The sequence below is a fragment of the Phascolarctos cinereus genome, unplaced genomic scaffold, assembly GCF_003287225.1.
Source record: "Phascolarctos cinereus isolate Bilbo 61053 unplaced genomic scaffold, phaCin_HiC Scaffold_2;HRSCAF=192, whole genome shotgun sequence".
Lineage (NCBI taxonomy): Eukaryota > Metazoa > Chordata > Mammalia > Diprotodontia > Phascolarctidae > Phascolarctos > Phascolarctos cinereus.
The window spans coordinates 83,465,759-83,483,178 of record NW_027555625.1 but is presented as its reverse complement, the minus strand read 5'-3'; the positions used below and the strand labels follow the sequence as shown (position 1 = coordinate 83,483,178).

General features: G+C 36.4%; 1 protein-coding gene across 5 annotated transcripts in view; it reads left to right on the top strand.

Annotated features, from left to right (window-relative positions):
- Positions 1–17,420, top strand: part of MAP4K3 (mitogen-activated protein kinase kinase kinase kinase 3) — a 195,992-nt gene that overhangs the window by 54,783 nt on the left and 123,789 nt on the right. The window lies entirely within an intron of this gene.

Genomic DNA, 17,420 nt, shown 5'->3' with positions numbered 1-17,420 from the left:
AGGATAAATACAGAGTGAGGCAAGTAAACATCCGGCTTGAGAGGCGAAAGAGCCGTTGATCGATTGCCCTTTTTCTCAGTTTTTTCAAAGGTCTGTTAGTGTGAATATTGCAAGTAGATACACAGGCTAGCTTATTTCCAAGGGCTTTGCAAGGATTTGATAGCATTCAGCTCCCTGTTTGAATGCCACTGTGGTTACTTGAAAGGTATATGCTATGAATCACCGTGCTAGTTATTAATGACAGTCACTCAGATAAACAGGGGAAAATATCGCGTTGGGCAGGTTACTTAAAATCTCTTGCCCTCACTTTAATCATGTGTAAAATGAAGAAGGTTGGACTAGATCTTCTAACTCTCTGAGGATATGTGAAATAGGTGAATTGAATTATTATAAAGCATTTTGCAGTGGGAAGTAAGGCAGCTCAGTCTCCTCTTGATGCTAGAGGTTATCATGCAGAAGATCCATTTCAGGGTTTATTTCTGGCATCCATTGAATTAGGAGTGATGAGAGGTAAAGGTTGACTCTTTACCTGAAGAGGTGTGAATAGAGCAGTCCAAAATGTGAGATGGAGTGGCCCCCAATCAGAGGTGATGTGTGGTAGGTATGGAGGCCAGCTATTTCAGGAGTAGATGGACATATCAGCTCGGGTAGTTTTGGCACTTAGGAGGGAAGGAGCCATCTTGGTTGGGACGATTACCATTACTTAAATGTCGTTAAACTCTTGGGATGGGGCAAATAAGTGATGAAATATAATTTTGCTACTAACTACGGTTGGGGTTAAGTGGGGGTTTCTAATGGTTACAGAAGAATTTCAGGCTAGCATACTGGGTTTGTGGCCTTGGCACACATTTCATACAACTAGACTTTTCAGCTAATGTTCTCTCAGTCCAAACCACTAGAAATTATGGACAACTTTGTCTAAGGCCTTAAAATAGACCTATCTCTGTCGTGGCAAAGACAGCATTACCTATAGAGCTTTGTTAGAAGTAGTATATCGGAAGGGGCGGCTAGGTGGTGTAGTGAATAGAGCACTGGCCCCAGGAGTCAGGAGGACCTGAAGTCAAATCTTGCCTCAGGCACATAATACTTCCTAGCTGTGGGACTCTGGGCAAGTCACTTAACCCCAAATGCCTCACTTAAAAAAAAAAGCAGTATACAGGAGAGTTATCATCAAGATAGTGCAGTGAAAGGAAGCAGAAAATCCCAGCTCTCTAATAACTGTTCCATGGAAGATAAGAAACAGAACACTAAACTGAGAAATGATTAAGAAATCCAAGAAGAAACTTCAGTAGATACATATTGCCAGCCTAGTTCTCTACAAAGAGATAACCAGAATAACCAGATAGCCTGTGGGCATGAGAATAGGGGTCCAGTCGGAAAACCCTGACCCAGGAGTGCAGCACATGGAAGTGTTCTAGCAAAGACCAGTCAGTCAATAAACATTTATTAAGTGCCTGCTGTGTACCAGGCACTGTACTAAGTGCTGGGAATACAAAAAGAGGCCAAAAAAAATTATGTATTTTTATTGCCATTTAAGTTTATGGACTCTCTGAAGAGTCTATCCATGAGTCTTAGGTTAAGAGCCCCTCTTCTAAGGGGAAAGAATAAGAGAATAAACAAGTGAGAACAGGATGTGCAAAAGTTACCTCAAGTAACAGACTCCTTGAAAATTAGAGTGAACCAGATAGAAATCAATGTAATGAAAATGGCATTTATTGGTGGGAGCTGTGAGAATACAGGCTCACTGTTGGTGGAGCTGTGAATTGGTCAGTCAATTATCAAAAGTAATTTTGAATCATACACAAAATTCACTAAAATTTTTATACCTTTTGACCCAGCAATACTACTACTAGGAAGATTACTACTCCAAAAAAATAAACGAGAGATTAAAGAAAGAAGGAAACAACTCATATGTACAAAAATATAGTAGCACTTTTTGCTGTAGGAGAGAACTAGGGAACAGGTGAAAAAATAAAATGTTACATTATTGTGCCATAAGAAATTATGAAAGGGATGGTTTTAGAAAAACTTGGCTAGCTGTTTATCAATTTGGAAAGACTTAAACATTCCAGTGAAGGCAGTGGCCAACCACAACTTCAGAGAAGTGATGTGGAAGCATGTTACCCACCTGCTGACATAGGGATGAGAGAGTCAAGATGAAAAATGAGACATAACCATTTTTTACATGGCAGGTGGATGGATTTGTTTTGGTTGACTCTGCTTATTTCTTACAAGGATTATGGTTTTTGTTTTGATGGGATTGCCAAAAAAACATAATCAGTGCTATTTTTCCTTAAGTTTTGTTAGTGGATGTGAAGCAAAGCAGATCCTTCTTTAAGATGATATAGTTTTTCATTTTCTTCATTAGCAGCTAGTAGCACAGTGCAGTGTCTGGCACATAGTAGGGGCTATATAAAAGGGTGGTGGTGGTAGTAGTAGTAGTAGTAGTAGTAGTAGTAGTAGGTAGCGGGGGGGGAAGTGTCAGAGCACGGATTCCATTTTTCCCTTGTTTTTCTTTTCTAAAGGTGTGTCAAATGTTAATCCTTTGTATGTTTGGTTGAATGTCTAGTGTAAACATTCTTTTAGATTGAATAGTTCTAATTTTTGGCTTCAGAACTCTCCTACAATCTTTAGATTATCACACAAATTTAAAGATATTCAGGAATCTATTTTTAGTATATCTATAGTAGAGAAGATTCTAAAGGATTGGAAAAAAATGACAGATGGTATTATTATTTTTAAAAGGGGGGGTTACCAAGAAAACATTAATTATCAACCTATATATCTGCTTGACCATCTCATTAAGTATTTGAGAATTGTTTGTGAACATTTGCTGAGGTTTTGTTTTTTTAGTCGTGTCCAAGTCTTTGTGACCCCATTTGGGGTTTTCTTGGCAAAGATACTGGTGTGGTATATCCACTCCAGTAGTAAGTGCCTGAGGCTAGATGATTTTGCACTGATTGCTTTGTGCAACAGTGTACCATAGGGCCACCTCAGTGAGATTCATAATAACACACAATGATTAGCCTAGAACTCATGAAGGAAAAACCAAATGAATAAAGAATTCAGATTGCCCAGATTATGAGGGACACTTGGATGGAGAGGCTGTTGAATTAGTGCATCGGTATATATTTCAGAACAGAATGAACTGGATTGCATTAGGGGAATCACATAGCACTTTCAATGATCCTAATCTCTTTACCTTAAACCCTAACCTTTCACTATCAATATTCTCCTGGCAATGTTGGGTGGCTCTGAATCCTAGAACCCCGCAATTGTTGAATAATCCAAATTGCAGGTTATCCAAAGCACAATGGAAAGACAACACAAAGGGTGTAGCTAGGCTGTGGTATGTTGCTTATTTTAACTTGGGTTTGTAAGAAAACATCAAAAACATTTGTGACCAGAAGAGGAGGTAGGTGAGTCATATACATGAGCAAGGGATGACATATGATGATCTGATTGTTTTAAGGACGGGGCATAGGGACTGGACCAGTGGATTTATTTGCATAGAACACTCCCTCTTCCCAATGCAGGTTGGCACTTTCTCTGCAACTGACCATTTTAGTGGCTTTATAGCATTGAAAGGAGTTGCGTGATCTACCCAGAGTCACACAGTCACTATGTGTTAGCCCCAGATCTGGGCATATTCTATCTCTGCTACGCTACTCTGTCATTCTTGTAATGAAATTAAAAGACTTAGAAAAAACTTCCAATATGTTGAGTAGACCTTCTGAACAGTTGATGGAAGGATGTGAATAAGTCAGTCTCCCCTGTTGATATAACAGATATGTTTGATGACACTTTTTTCATTCCTTATTAGAAACCCCTGATGTTAAAACCACAACCATCCTAGATATTAATAATGTATTTTTAGGTTACACATTCTCACTGATCCTCCTTATGAACTGGTACACATTTATATATTTATGTATTCATATACATTTTATGGTTAGCTCTGGGATTAATAGTAGCTATGAAACAGATTAAACATAACTACCCTATATAAAGACTGAATTCTTAACTTTGCTGCCCTTAACAATTTTCTCTAACAAAGTTAAACCCATCGCAGAAAACGTGGTATATTTAGTATCTCATTTTCCCATAGTTGGTACTCAGGATTTACTTCTTTCCAGTTTATTCATTTTTTGAGCTTTTGGCCATGTAGCTGGTAGGTTGGTCCATTCTTTTCTTTAAATTTTATGTATTATTCCCTAGATTAATAACTCTATTTGACTAAACTTTTCCTAGACTAAACTTCATTCCTCATGGAATTTCTGATTTCCTTTTTTTCTGTAGCTATAGATACAATAAGTTCCACATCTGTGCCAGTGCCCATTCTCTTGGCTTTTACTATCATAATTTGGTCACATAAACAATTTATTGGCTACATAGATTTTAGTTTTGACATTACTGATCAGCAGATACTAATCAACTACTGCTAATCAGCAGATTATTGGTAAACTGAAGAGACTAACAATACCTGTCTCAAGGACTTAGTATTTGTTAAATTGAGTTGAAAGTTGCTTATATGATAAGAATAGTAAAACAAATTAACTCTGACATCAGAAGTCTTCATAAAAATTTTTGGCTTTTGAACATCATGTATTAAAGGGTAGTTTTCAGTTAGCTAGATTCCCACGAGTGATCCAATCATATATTTTTATTAACATTTTAAATGTTAGAATTTTTTTTATCTTGGTATGGAAAAACAAACTGGGTAAAGGTCAGAAAGCCATTCCTTTACTCCCCCACCCCCGCTTTATTTTTATGAAATAGCTGTCATTTTATCATGAGAGTTAGATGGAAGGTAGAAAAAATGAAATTATATATTATGAGAGGGGAAAATTGGGTGATTTTTACTTATTAAGAGGAAATTAGATTGCTCTGTTAAAATTCCTAGGTTTGAATTCTTAGATGCTGCATTGTCCTCTATTCCCTCAGTGTTTTCTGTGAATAATACTGTTGGGAATTCACTTTTTAAGTTGACTAGACCCTTATATTTTTTCATAGTTTTATCACTTAATACAAGACCAATATTATCTCTTCTCAAGTAATAGGATAAACTTGTTATTAGATGATGATTTTTCTATTTAGTATATAAATATTTATTTCATGGTATATCATGGATTATAGAACTAATCATCTAATGGCTAACCTACAAATATATATCTCTTTCTTACATAGGCTTGTCCTTGGAGAGCAGGCATAACCTAAAGCAGGCAGAGACTGTACTTAAAATCCTGTTGATTCCTTGACAGATGCATCACAGAGATAATTTTCTTCAGCACTCTTTTGATTAGCAGCTTCAAGCTAAACAAAAATAGGGTAACTTGCTCACTTAGTGTATTTGCCACAGTCAGATCAAATTGAAAAGAGATTCCTTATATAGATGGTGAGGTCCTCTGCTGATTGAGAAATCATGAGATACCATGAGAAATCTACAGAATCTCCTCAGTGAGAGCCATAGCTCCTTAATAAAGGTTGACCTGACAATCCACACCAGCAAAACTCAATAGATAAGGGAATGCCTCTTGGCAAACTGGCTAGACAATCCCTTGAGTTAATCCCTTATTGATCATATCTTGGATAGGCAGTTAGTGATCTAGTTTCAAAATTGAATAGAAGAATGAGATTGGTTTGAATTTCATTTATGAAATTGTATAGTTCTTTCAACTACCCTAAATTGCTTCCTGACAGAAAAAAGTCTTATTTTTAAGACTAGTTTTTTTTTTTCATTTATGCTATATGGTTACAAGTCACCAAGCAGCACAATCTTCTGTAGCTGGGTCTGTGTTGATTCAGGCCTGCTCTTTCACCATCACCTTTCCTGTTTCTTTACATTTTCCTTTCATCTTCATTTCTTTTTGGACTTTAGAAAGAAATATCTTAAGGAGCCCTCTGTTTGTTTTTTTTTAACCCAGTAGGTGTCTTTTCTTTCTAGTTTTTTAATCCTTTTTTTTTTTTTGGTTAAATAGTCTCCAGAATCTCTAGATATTTTGCTATTTTTTGCTTTGGTAGTTATTTGCCTTCTATTTCTGTTTGTGGTATTTGTAAGTTAAAAAATCTGCTCAGAAATAATTAAAAAACATTTTTTTTTCTTACAAGAATAAGTGCCTCTCTTTTTATTGAAGGCCTATGTTTTTTCATTGATGATTAGACTCAGATTTGCAGGGTGTACATCATTATAGGTTGTATCTTTAGTGCCTTTGTTTTTCAGTATACATTATTCTCTTCCTTTCTGTGATTTCTAGTAGTACAAAATAGTTTTGGAGTTATTCAGATTTGCTTTTCTTTGTATTTTAAGGTCTTTCTCCTGGATGCTTGCAAAATTTGTTGTTTGTAATTGGAATTTTGAAATCTAAATACTTTGTGCCTTGGAGTTTGAAGCAGTTAGGTAGGTTTGTTTTATTTGCTGGAGATGCTTTGTGTATTCTTTTATTGTTGAGGGGAATGAGTATTAATATAGTGCCTACTGTGTGCTAGACAGAGTGTTAAGTGCTTTACAAATATTTAATTTGATATTCAAAACAACCCTGCAAGATAGATGCTGTTATTGTCTCTTTTTTGCAGGTGAAGAAACTGAGGCAGAAGTTCAGTGACTTGCCCAGGAGTCACACAACTATTATTAAGTGTCTGAGTGCAAATTTGAACTCCCCAAATCCACGTTCAGCACTCTAGTCATCATACTGTCTAGCTGTCTGATTGGTGCTTCATTGTCTGTATTCACAAGTTTAGGCAGTTTTCTTGTATTTATTCTTTTCATTGTTGTATTCAAGTTTTTTGACTAATTCTTCTGGGAGGCTTGCAATCCTTAAGTTGACTTTGAGAGCAGTGTGTTTTGCTTATATAGAAATCATGTTCTTTGAACATTTTTGCTTTTCTTTTCTCTTATTGAAGATTGTCCTTCACTTCAGCATATTTGTATTTCCAATCTGCAATCCTCTCTTTTGCTTCTGTTTGCCACTCAGGAGTCAGGTTTTTCTATTCTGCTAATTATTTCTACTGTGCTGGCCATAAATTATGCAATTTGTTCTCATTAAAATTCTTCTCTCAAGGTTGTAATATGTCTCTTTGAACCATTCTGGAACATCCTGCTTTGGTCCCATGCTATCTTGGGAATCCACGGGGTTCTGAGTTTCATAATTTTGGTTTCCTTTGACTTGCAATATTTACTTAAAGATATTTGCAGGCTTTTAAAGTCTTGTTACTCATCTCTCCATGTGATTTTTATACAATTTCTCTTGATTTTATCTACTTGTGCTCTAGATTTTTGACTAAATTTTCTTCTGCCTGAGTTCATGTGTGATTTTTAGATTATTGTTTTTTTTTTAATCAATCAATAAACATTTAGTAAGCACATACCATGTAACAGTCTTATTTTGCTAAGCACTAGGGATACAAAGAACTGTAGAAGACAGTCCCTGCTCTCCTGGATGTCACAGTCTAATGGGAGAGACTACATTCAAACAAACAAACAAACAAAAATACAGACAAGCTATATTCAGGAAAAACAGAAGATAACAGAGGGAGATGAGGAGGGAGAGCATTCCAGGCATGGAGGACAGCCAGAGAAAATGGCTGTAGATGAGAGATGGAACAGCGAGGAGGCCAGTGTCACTGGATCAAAGAGTATGTGCCAGGGAGTCAGGTGTAAGAAGACTGGAAGGGGGGGGGGAGGATAGATTATGAAGGGCTTTGAATACCAAGCAAAAGATTTTGTACTTGATCTTGGGGGTCAGAGGAAGCCACTGGAATTTATTGAGTTATAGGGGTGACATGGTTAGACCTTCACTTTAGGAAAATCCCTGTAGTGGCAGAATGGAGAATGGATTTGAGTGGGAAGATACTTGAGGCAGGCAGACTTACTGGCAGGCTGTTGCAGTAATCCAGTTGAGGGCTTTGTACCAGAGCAGTGGTAGTGTCAGAGGAGAGAAGGGGGTATATTTGAGAGATGTGTTAAAAGTGAAATCAGAAACAGATTGGATATGAGAGTGAGTGATAGTAAGAAGTTGAGGATGATTCCTTGGTTGTAGGCCTAAGAGATTAAGATATTGTGTTACCCGCCACAGCACTAGGGAAGGCAGTAGGGAAAGAGAGTTTAGAAGGAAAGATAAAATGATTTCTGTTTTGGACATGTCTACTAGACATTCATCCAGTTCAAGATGTCTGAAAGGCAGTTGGAGATATGAGATTGGATGTCATCAGAAGAGGTTAGGATAGAATAGGTAGATATGAGAATCATCACGATACAGATGGTAATCAAATACTTGGGAGCTAATGAAATCACCAAGTGAAATAAATGAGGGAGAGGAGAAGAGAAACCTGGACAGAATGCTGAGAGACATCTGCAGTTAGAGGCTGTAATCTGGAAGGTGCTCCAGCAAAAGAGACTGAGGAGAGATCATTTAGGAAGAAAACTAGGAGAGAGTGGTATCCCAATAACTTAGGGAGAAGAGAATATAGAGGAGGCGAGGGTAAGCAGCAGTGTCAGAGGTTGCAGAGAGGTCAAGGAGAATGAAAACTGAGAAAAAGCCATTGGGTTTGACAACTAAGATACCATTGGTCACTTTGGAGAGTATTTTTGGTGGAATGTAAAGGTCAGACACCGAATTGTATGGGATTAGGCGAAGGGAGGAGAAGAGGAGAAGAAAGAAGGGGAGTGGCCAGGATTGGACTGGATAGACAAGATGAGATGGACAGAAGGGATGGGACAGGGAGTAGAGTTCAGGGAAGGGGAAGAGAGTAGAAGAAGAAGGAAGGTAGTGAAGGCACCTGTTGTTGACAGCCTTTTCAAGGAGTTTAATCACAAAGGGCAATCGAATATAAGGTGATAGGGATGAAAGGATCAATTGAGGGTTTTTTCAGGGTGGGGGAATATTATGGGTATGTTTGTAGGCAGTGGGGAATGAACCAGCAGACAGGAAGAGATTGAAATTAGTACTTACTGATTCCTTCCCCTTTGATGGTGTATTTATTTCCAGAGCTGGACCTCAGAATTCTCAACTTCCACCATCACTGGAGAATTCACTTTTCACTGCTCTAACCCTGTCCCAAGTAACTTCTGGGGGACAGAACTGGCTCTAACGAGATTCCTTTTGTTCAGGTCTAGATACATCCTCATCCTCTAACTCTCTGAACAAGTATCTACAGACTTTTTAGTCTAGGAAATGTTCTGGGGAGAATTTTGGAGAATAATAAAATTATAAAATAGATCACAATTTAAAATTTGTTTATACTATCCTTTTTGTAACTTGAAAACTGATTTTTTTTTCCCCTACTTATTAGTGAATATGTAGGGAAACCTACCCTCTAAGTAGGTTTTCTGATACCATGTTCCTCTCAAACTATGTCTTAAAAAAAATGCATTATCTTTCAGTTCCAAAACTTAAGTCCTATGTCATCTGAAAACTTTGCTGCTGCCTAGGATAAAATAGAGCTTTGGAAGACATTTTTTAAAAAAATATGAACAAGTTAATTTTTATTCTCATTAACTTATGGCATTATTAAACCTCTTCTTTACTTTTATAAATGATTTTATTTTCTAAACTTGTAAGGGCAGCTAGGTGCTATAGTGAGTGAATAGATCACCAGGGTTAAGAGTGAGGAAGACCAAAGTTCAAATCCAGCCTCAGATACTTCCTTGCTTGTAACTCCAGACAAGTTGCTTAGCTTCTGTTTGCCTCAATTTCCTCATCTGTAAAATGGGGATAGTAATGGTACCTACTTTGCAGAGTTGTGAGGGTCAAATGAGATGATAGTTGTAAAGTGCTTAACACAGTGCCTGGCATATATATATATGTATGTGTTATATATATGTATGTGTGTGTGTATATGTATATATATACAGTAAATTATATGAATGTTGTTATTGTTATTATTGCACTTGGTTGCCTCATCTTTCCACTTGGCAAGGAAGGTCAAGTATTTTTTGACAGAAGATGTTTCTGGGACCCTTGATCTCTTCATTGTGATAATCAATTTATAACAGTTAAACATCTTTAGGAAAGATTTAAGATTCTTATTTAGTATATTCCTTTTCCTCATTTCCCATTTTTTGGGCGCATCAAGCTAATTACGTAGATCCAATTGGAGTTGCTTTAGTTGAATACTGTCTTCTAATTTGACGTTGATTTAAAGATGATTTCCATATCAGTAAGCAGTTGTTTCTGTTTAAAGAAAAAAGTCAGTAAATTTCATTATTTTTATTAAGTGCTTACTATGCACAATGATTCCTACTTTTCTTAGTGAAAAAAGTCGTATGCATATTTACATACAGCAGGTTTTTGTATAGTCTACAAGTCTTTGATCTTCCTAGTTTCTTGCTGCTGAACAATGCTTTTACCATATTTCCACCTTTCTCTTCTATTGTCTCCTTTGCATTGAATTCACTGAATGTTAAAGTACTTGATTTGATATTTAGGCTCTTTTCATTGCAGCATGTCATAGTAGATACAAAATTTTTCTGAATTAGTAAGACCTGGACTCTTAAATCCTTCTGACCTATCCTGATTGGCTGAACAAAGGAGAGTAACAGGATTTCAGTGCCATGGGCAACTCTCTAATACTATATATTGCATAGCTGTAGGGAGTTAAGTTGCCCAGATTTCCCTAACCAATGAAATCACAGGTCCTGACCAAGAGAGTCATGGTTACTAGCTCTGTATAATTAGTGGTTCCTTCAAAATAGTTGTGTCTTTATCAGTTTTCAAGTAGGTGGTGCAATGAATAAATTGTTGAACTTGATGTCAGGAAGATCTGAGTTTGGATTCTGCTTCAGATTCTTAGTAGCCACAAGTCCCTTTACTTCTCAGCCTCATTTTCCTCATCTCTTTTTTGTTGTTCATTTTTCAGTCACATCTGACACTTTGTGACTCCTTGTGAGTCACAATGAAAATCTCATTTGAGGTTTTCTTGTCAAAGATACTGAAGTGGTTTGCCATTTCCTTCTCCAGCGCATTTTATAGATGAGGAAACTGAGGCAGGTAGAGTTAGATAGACTTGCCAGGGTCACACAACTAGTAAGTGTCTGAGGCTGGATTTGAACTCAGGTCTTTCTGACTCCAAGCCCAACTCTGCATCCACTGTACCACCTAGTTGCCTTCCTCATCTCCAACAGGGAAATAGTAACAGCACCCGTGTCGTGGGTTTGTTGTAAGGGTCAAATGAGATAACGTGGAAAGGGTTGTGCAAACATTAATGTACCATATAAATTGTAGTTATTGTTATGATTATTAAAAACAACCTAGTTACTGTTTTTGGTTAGTTTCAAAGATTTAATAGGATATTGTTATATTTTTTTCCCCATGGACTGTGTTGTTGTTGATAAAATTGTGTTTACTTACAGAAATGTTTTCCTTTTTCCTTATTGCCTTTTTCATTAGTAGTCAGATATTAGGTTCTTCATTTTAGAAGCTATGCAAGGTCAGGTCTAGGTCAAGCTACTTGCTGTTCATAAGTAGGTCATTTGGAATTTTCCACTTGAGATTCTGCCAATTTCTGAATTCTCTGTAACCTGTACTATTGTTAAATGACAACAACAGTTTTGGTGTGAATGTTTTATAGATTTTTTTCTTAGAAATTGACTCCGATTAGTAGTTTGTTCTTTGAGACATTTTCACTGAAAAAGTATACTTATAAGTTGAAACAATTTTTACTACAATAGATTGGTCGTTCCTGTGTGTAGTCTAATTTGTGGCTTTGCTGACAGCCTTCTCTTGCATAAATGGTATATTCATCTGAAAAATGGGACTAATATTTTTACTACTCACAAGGTTATTATGATGAAGCTACTTTGTAAATTGTAAAGGAATTTGCAAATATAAATGACTGGTTCTTGAGCACATTTGGAGTCATTAACAAATATTTATCAAATTATGTCAAATGTTTAATATGTTAAGCCCTTGGAAGTTGCAACGAATACTTTTTTTCATTTTAAAATGGAATTTTTGGATTTCCCAGACTTCAGGTTTGTTACTTTCACTGTAATTTTGGTATGCTGTCACCAAGTGGCAGCAGTGTGCCATGGTCTTATAGTCCTAGGCTGTCCAGTGTGTTTTTCCTGTTGTTTATTCAGAATAGTTCAGAAGAGCACAGATATTTAAGTGAAAATGTAAAAGAAATGAGGACCTAAATTAGAGCTTTGTTATATAAAAAAGAAGAATCAGAAAGCTTTAGTGGAGACTAGGGAATTTAGAACAAAAGATCTACTCTGTGGCAATAGATTCTAAGAAAAGGAGAATTACAGAATGAGAAAGCAAAAATACAATGGAAAAAAAGAGAAACAATGAACTTTTACAAATATACAAATTTATAATACTATATAAATGCAGTATGTAACAGGAATAACTGCTTTGTAAGATAGGATGTAAAGAGATAATTTAAGGATTATATGTCTTCCAGGAAATAATAGTGGGAAAAAAACCCTGAAAGTATCAAGTAATCATATAGAAACATTTCCCAGCAGTATTGGAAGTATGTAATAAAATACAGATCCTAGAGGATTCACAGAGCCACAACATAAAGGAAAACCCAAGTTAACTCACCAAGAAACTTTGGGGTCACATTCCTGAATGAAAACACAGATTTTACAAGCAGCAAGGAAAAGCCTTCATATTCAAAGCAGAATATTATTACTCCATGTTTATAAAAAAAAAACACCAAAGGATAATTTTGAATGATATTCTGAAGACCAGAGACAATTTTCATCCCAAATTAGATTTTGCAAAGCTGAGCTTAAACATAAAAGAAACAATTAGACTTTGAATATAAGTGAAGAATTCAGATTATTCCTTCAAAATAAACTAGAGATAAGTAGCTATTCAACATGCAAACTAACAAATCAATAAAAGGTTAAATACTTTCAGACAGTAATGAAGAAACCAAGAAATAAAACATTGGTTTTCATTTGGCTAGGACACATATCTGGGTTAGGGGTAATCTTTAAGTTTTTTTTCTTTTTTTAGGGGGAGGGGGTGAGGCAATTGGGGTTAAGTGACTTGCCCAGGGTCACGCAGCTAGTAAGTGTCATGTGTCTTAGGCTGGATTGGAACTCAGGTCCTCCTGACTACAAGGCCAAAGCTCTCTCCGCTGCACCACCTAGCTGCTCCGAGTTGTTTTATTTTCTTAATGAAACATAAATCATACACATTGTTTGGGAGATCACAAGAAGGCAAAGCTTCAGTGGGCCAACAGAGGTAATGATCAAAAGGTATAATAGGGAAAATGAAGAGAATGAATGAATGAGCATTTGTTGAGTGTCTGTTATAGTCCAGGCACTCTGCCAAGTTCTGAAGATACAAAGACAAAAGTGTGACACACTCCCCACAAGGAGCTTACATTCTAATATAAGGAAACAACGCATGTAGGGGAATGTTGTCCAGAGTCGCAGGAATGTTGAATGAAGCTGTAGAGCAGACCATTGTCATACTCTTTCTAGATGCAGTGGTAGCATTGATTTGCTTATTGTTTTTAGATTAAGAGTTGTCAGGTAGGCTGGAGACAAAATGTCCTAGGTTGTTTGGGAGAGGACACAAATTAGAGCTTTTTATTATATAAAAAAGAAGAATCAGAAAGCTTAAGCAGAGACTAGGGAATTTAGAAAAAAAGACCTACCCTGTGGCAGTAGATTCTCAGAAACAGAGAATTACAGAATGAGAAAGGAAAAATACAGTGGAAAAAAAGGAGAAACAGGAAAGTTGCATGGATGTAAAACATAGGATGAAGCCTACTATACCAGTCTCTTAGTTGAGTTACTACTTACTCACTGGCCAATCAAATTCTGTCTAGCGATAGAGATTAAAGTAAGTAGATGAAAATAAATAGAGGAGTAACCAGAAGAATTCTCAAGGGAATAAGACCTTATTTCATTGAAAATCAACATTAAGGTTGTAAGATAATACAGAGGAATAGAATGGAATGGGACAAAGGGAATGATTGGTTAGTGGCTGAGAGGAGAGGTAGATTGAACTAGAGCATTAGGAGGAAGATGGCAAAAGGAGGAGTGGGATTTAGGAATAGCCAGCAGAAAGTGAAAAGGCAGCATAGTGAAGAGACCTCACAGAGAGGAGAAGGAATGAGGAAAGATTCTTGCAAAAAACTCTGCCCGAAGTATTGGGTAGTAGATATTTGAGGAGCTCATCTTCAAGAAAGAAGTTTGAGTCACTCTTCTTTGCCAGTAAGGGAAAGAAATTTGTTTTGGATCCTGGAAAGGCAAAGCTCAGAGAATTGAATGAAAGGAAGGAGCAGTCAGGTTGAAAAAGAGGTTGGCAACAGAAAGGGATAGAGAGAAAAGAAAGACAAGTAATAGGTTTGGAGCCCCTGAAGCAGGCTTCCCACTGCAGACTCCAGCCTCTATTGTAAATGAACATTCCTGGGTATATATTCTAGGGAATCCTACAAGAAGTAAGAAAAAGGGGTAGAATGAAAACAACATTGCATGGAGAGAGACTTTACAATTAATATCACTGAGATAGAGGAATGGCTGAGGTACAGGAAGTTTTAGATATTGAACTCTTATCTGAGCTGGGATAGGGAAGGAAAATACAAATAAAAGAGAATGAAAACATAAAAGGAAACTCAAGTATGGGATTGGACAAGGTCAGGAAAAGAAACTGAGTGTTGATTAGTGTAAGCAAAACAAACTGTAGAGACTAAATACTGACTGGGGGGAGGCGGTGTTTAATGGAGGAAAAAAACTGTAACAAGTATAACTCCAAATGTGAATGGATAAAACTACCTCCTATGTGCCAAGCACTGTGCTAAGTGCTGGGTGTGCAAAGGAAGACAAAAGACAGCCCTTGCTCTCAAGGACCTGACTGGGGAGACAACAAGCAAACAACTGTGCAGAAACTATACACAGGAGAAATTGGAGATCATTGATAGTGACAGGGGAGGCATTAGCATTAAGGGGTCAAGAAAGGCTTCTTGTGGAAGGCAGGATTTTAGCAGAGAACTTTTATGCTTCAAAGTTTCTTTCTTTGTTCTTATTATGACTCTCTTATTGGTTGGGGCTTCTGGGAAATAAAAGCTTTGTCCTTTCTTCTTAACAATCACACTTGTTGGCTCTATTAGAGCACTCTCCCTTGCCTTCCTTTATCTTTTTTTTTTCCTGTTGAAGGTTCTTCTGAGAAGCATTGTTCCCAGGTATATTATTTCAGTAAAAGAGATAATGGGGACCTAGTGGGGAGCTTTTGGCAACAGAAGTCCAGTAGCCTCTTCTGTTAATTGCCTTTTCCTTCCTTGTCTTTTCATATTGCTATAATATCATCATTTTGGATCTTTGATGCCTCTTCTCTTCTCTCAGCTCGTTTCCCCCACCTGCTAATGAATTCTATCTTCTTGGGATCCCAATTTCTCCCTTCCCCACAGCATGGTCCTGAAAAGCACAGCGCCTGCTCTCAAGAAGAAGGGCTCTTGTTTTCTCTTTTTTTCTGGTTCAATTAATCAGCAGACACATTTAGTGATTATCATGTGCCAAGCACAATTCAAAGCCCTGGGGATACAAAGGAAAAATAGTAGTTCCTGCCTTCCAAGAACTTTGATTCTAGTGAGTAAAGCTGCGTGGTTGACCATAATTTGTCGCTTTCATGCCAAAAATTGGGAAAGGGACATAAAAAATGATAAAGATGTTCACCTTTCGTTTTGCAGGAGTGATAAGAGTGTTGAAATCCTGGGAGGAGAGGGAAAAATCCTTTTTTAAGCACCTAATATGTGCCAGGTACTGTGCTAATTGCTTTACAAATATGTCATTTGACCCTAACAACTGTCTGTGAGGAAAGTGTTGTTACTATTCTCACGCTGCAGTTTACAGATTGGTTGTCTCTATTATGCTCACGTAGGCTTCAAACTGTCTATGTGCTAGGCAAATCTATCGTCTTTAGTTCTTCTGATTACATTAAGAAGAAAGCCTCCTTAGGTGCTAGTGATCTTTAACATGAAATTAAATGTTCATAATAATTCTTTATGTCCATTCTAACAAAATGGTTTGCTAAGTCCTAAATGGCATCATTATATTTTCTCTGATGTTGGCTTCTAATATTTACTTGTCACAGCTTCTAAGATAAAATTTCAGGCTAAAAGCTCAAATATCCTATTAAATGGCATCGTTAAGATTAAAGGATGACTAGTTGGAAAAACAAAAGCCTGCTAATTTTTAAAATCTAAAATCATTCTCAAAATGGAAAAATATAAATTATAAGAAAAAATTTTACCAACAGACATACATGATTGTCCCAGTAGATAATGAAAAGGCTTTTGACAAAATTTTAGCACCTATTTCTGTTGAAAGACACTGTAAAGCACAGGAATAAATGAGCCTCTCCTTAATAGAATAAATAATGTCTACTTAAAATCAAGAACAAACATTAGCTGTATTAACAAAAACTAGAAACTTTTCTATTAAAATCAGGAGGAAAATATTGATGCCTATTATTACCACTACTGGTTAACATAAAGCCAGAAATATTAACTATAGCAATAAGACAAAAAAATATGAAGGAATAAGCATAGGCAAAGAGGAAGCAATATTATCCCCCTTTGCAGATGATGTGTCTTCTTTAGAAAACCATGAAGTCAGCTGAAACTAATTGAAACAATAAATTCAGAACATTTACAGGATATAAAATAAACATGTAAATCACCAGTATTTCTTCTTATTACCAACAAAACCTAAAGGAGACAGAAAGTGAATTCCATTCAAAATAAATACAGAATGCGCAAAACATCTGGCAGTCTGTCTACCAAGAGACCTAGAAACTGTATGAATAAAACTGTAAAACCTTTCTTGCAGAAATATAGACTTAAACAATTTATGAAATGTTAATTTGCTCATGGGTAGATTGAGTCAGTATAAAAGAAATAACAGCATTATCCTTATTCAGTGCCATACTGGACTACCAAAGGATTATATTATGTACCTAAAAAATAATAATGAAATGTATACGGAGGAAGAAAAGATCAAGAATCTGAAGGAAAATTATGGAAAAAAAAGGGAGGAATCTAACAATACTAGTTCTTAAACTGTGCTGCACTGAAGTAATCATTAAAATGATTTGGTACTGGTTAAGTAATAAGAAAAGTTGAGCAATGGAAAAGCTTAGGCATACAGCAGAAAGGCATAAGCCAGCGTAGTAGCATAATGTTTGATAAACCCAAAGACTCCAATTACTGGAGTCAAAATTCACTATTTGACAAAAACATCAAGAAAACTGGAAAGCTATCTTGAAGAAATTAGGTATAAGTCAACACCTCACATCATATGTACCAAGATTAAATCCATGTGGGTAAATAATTAAAACATAAAAGGTAATAAAAATAAAGTGGACAATTTTGTTTTCATGCAATCAAATTGTTTTCACACAAACAAAACCAGTGCAGCTAAAAGTAGAAGGGAAACAGGTAACTTTTAAAAAAAATCTTTG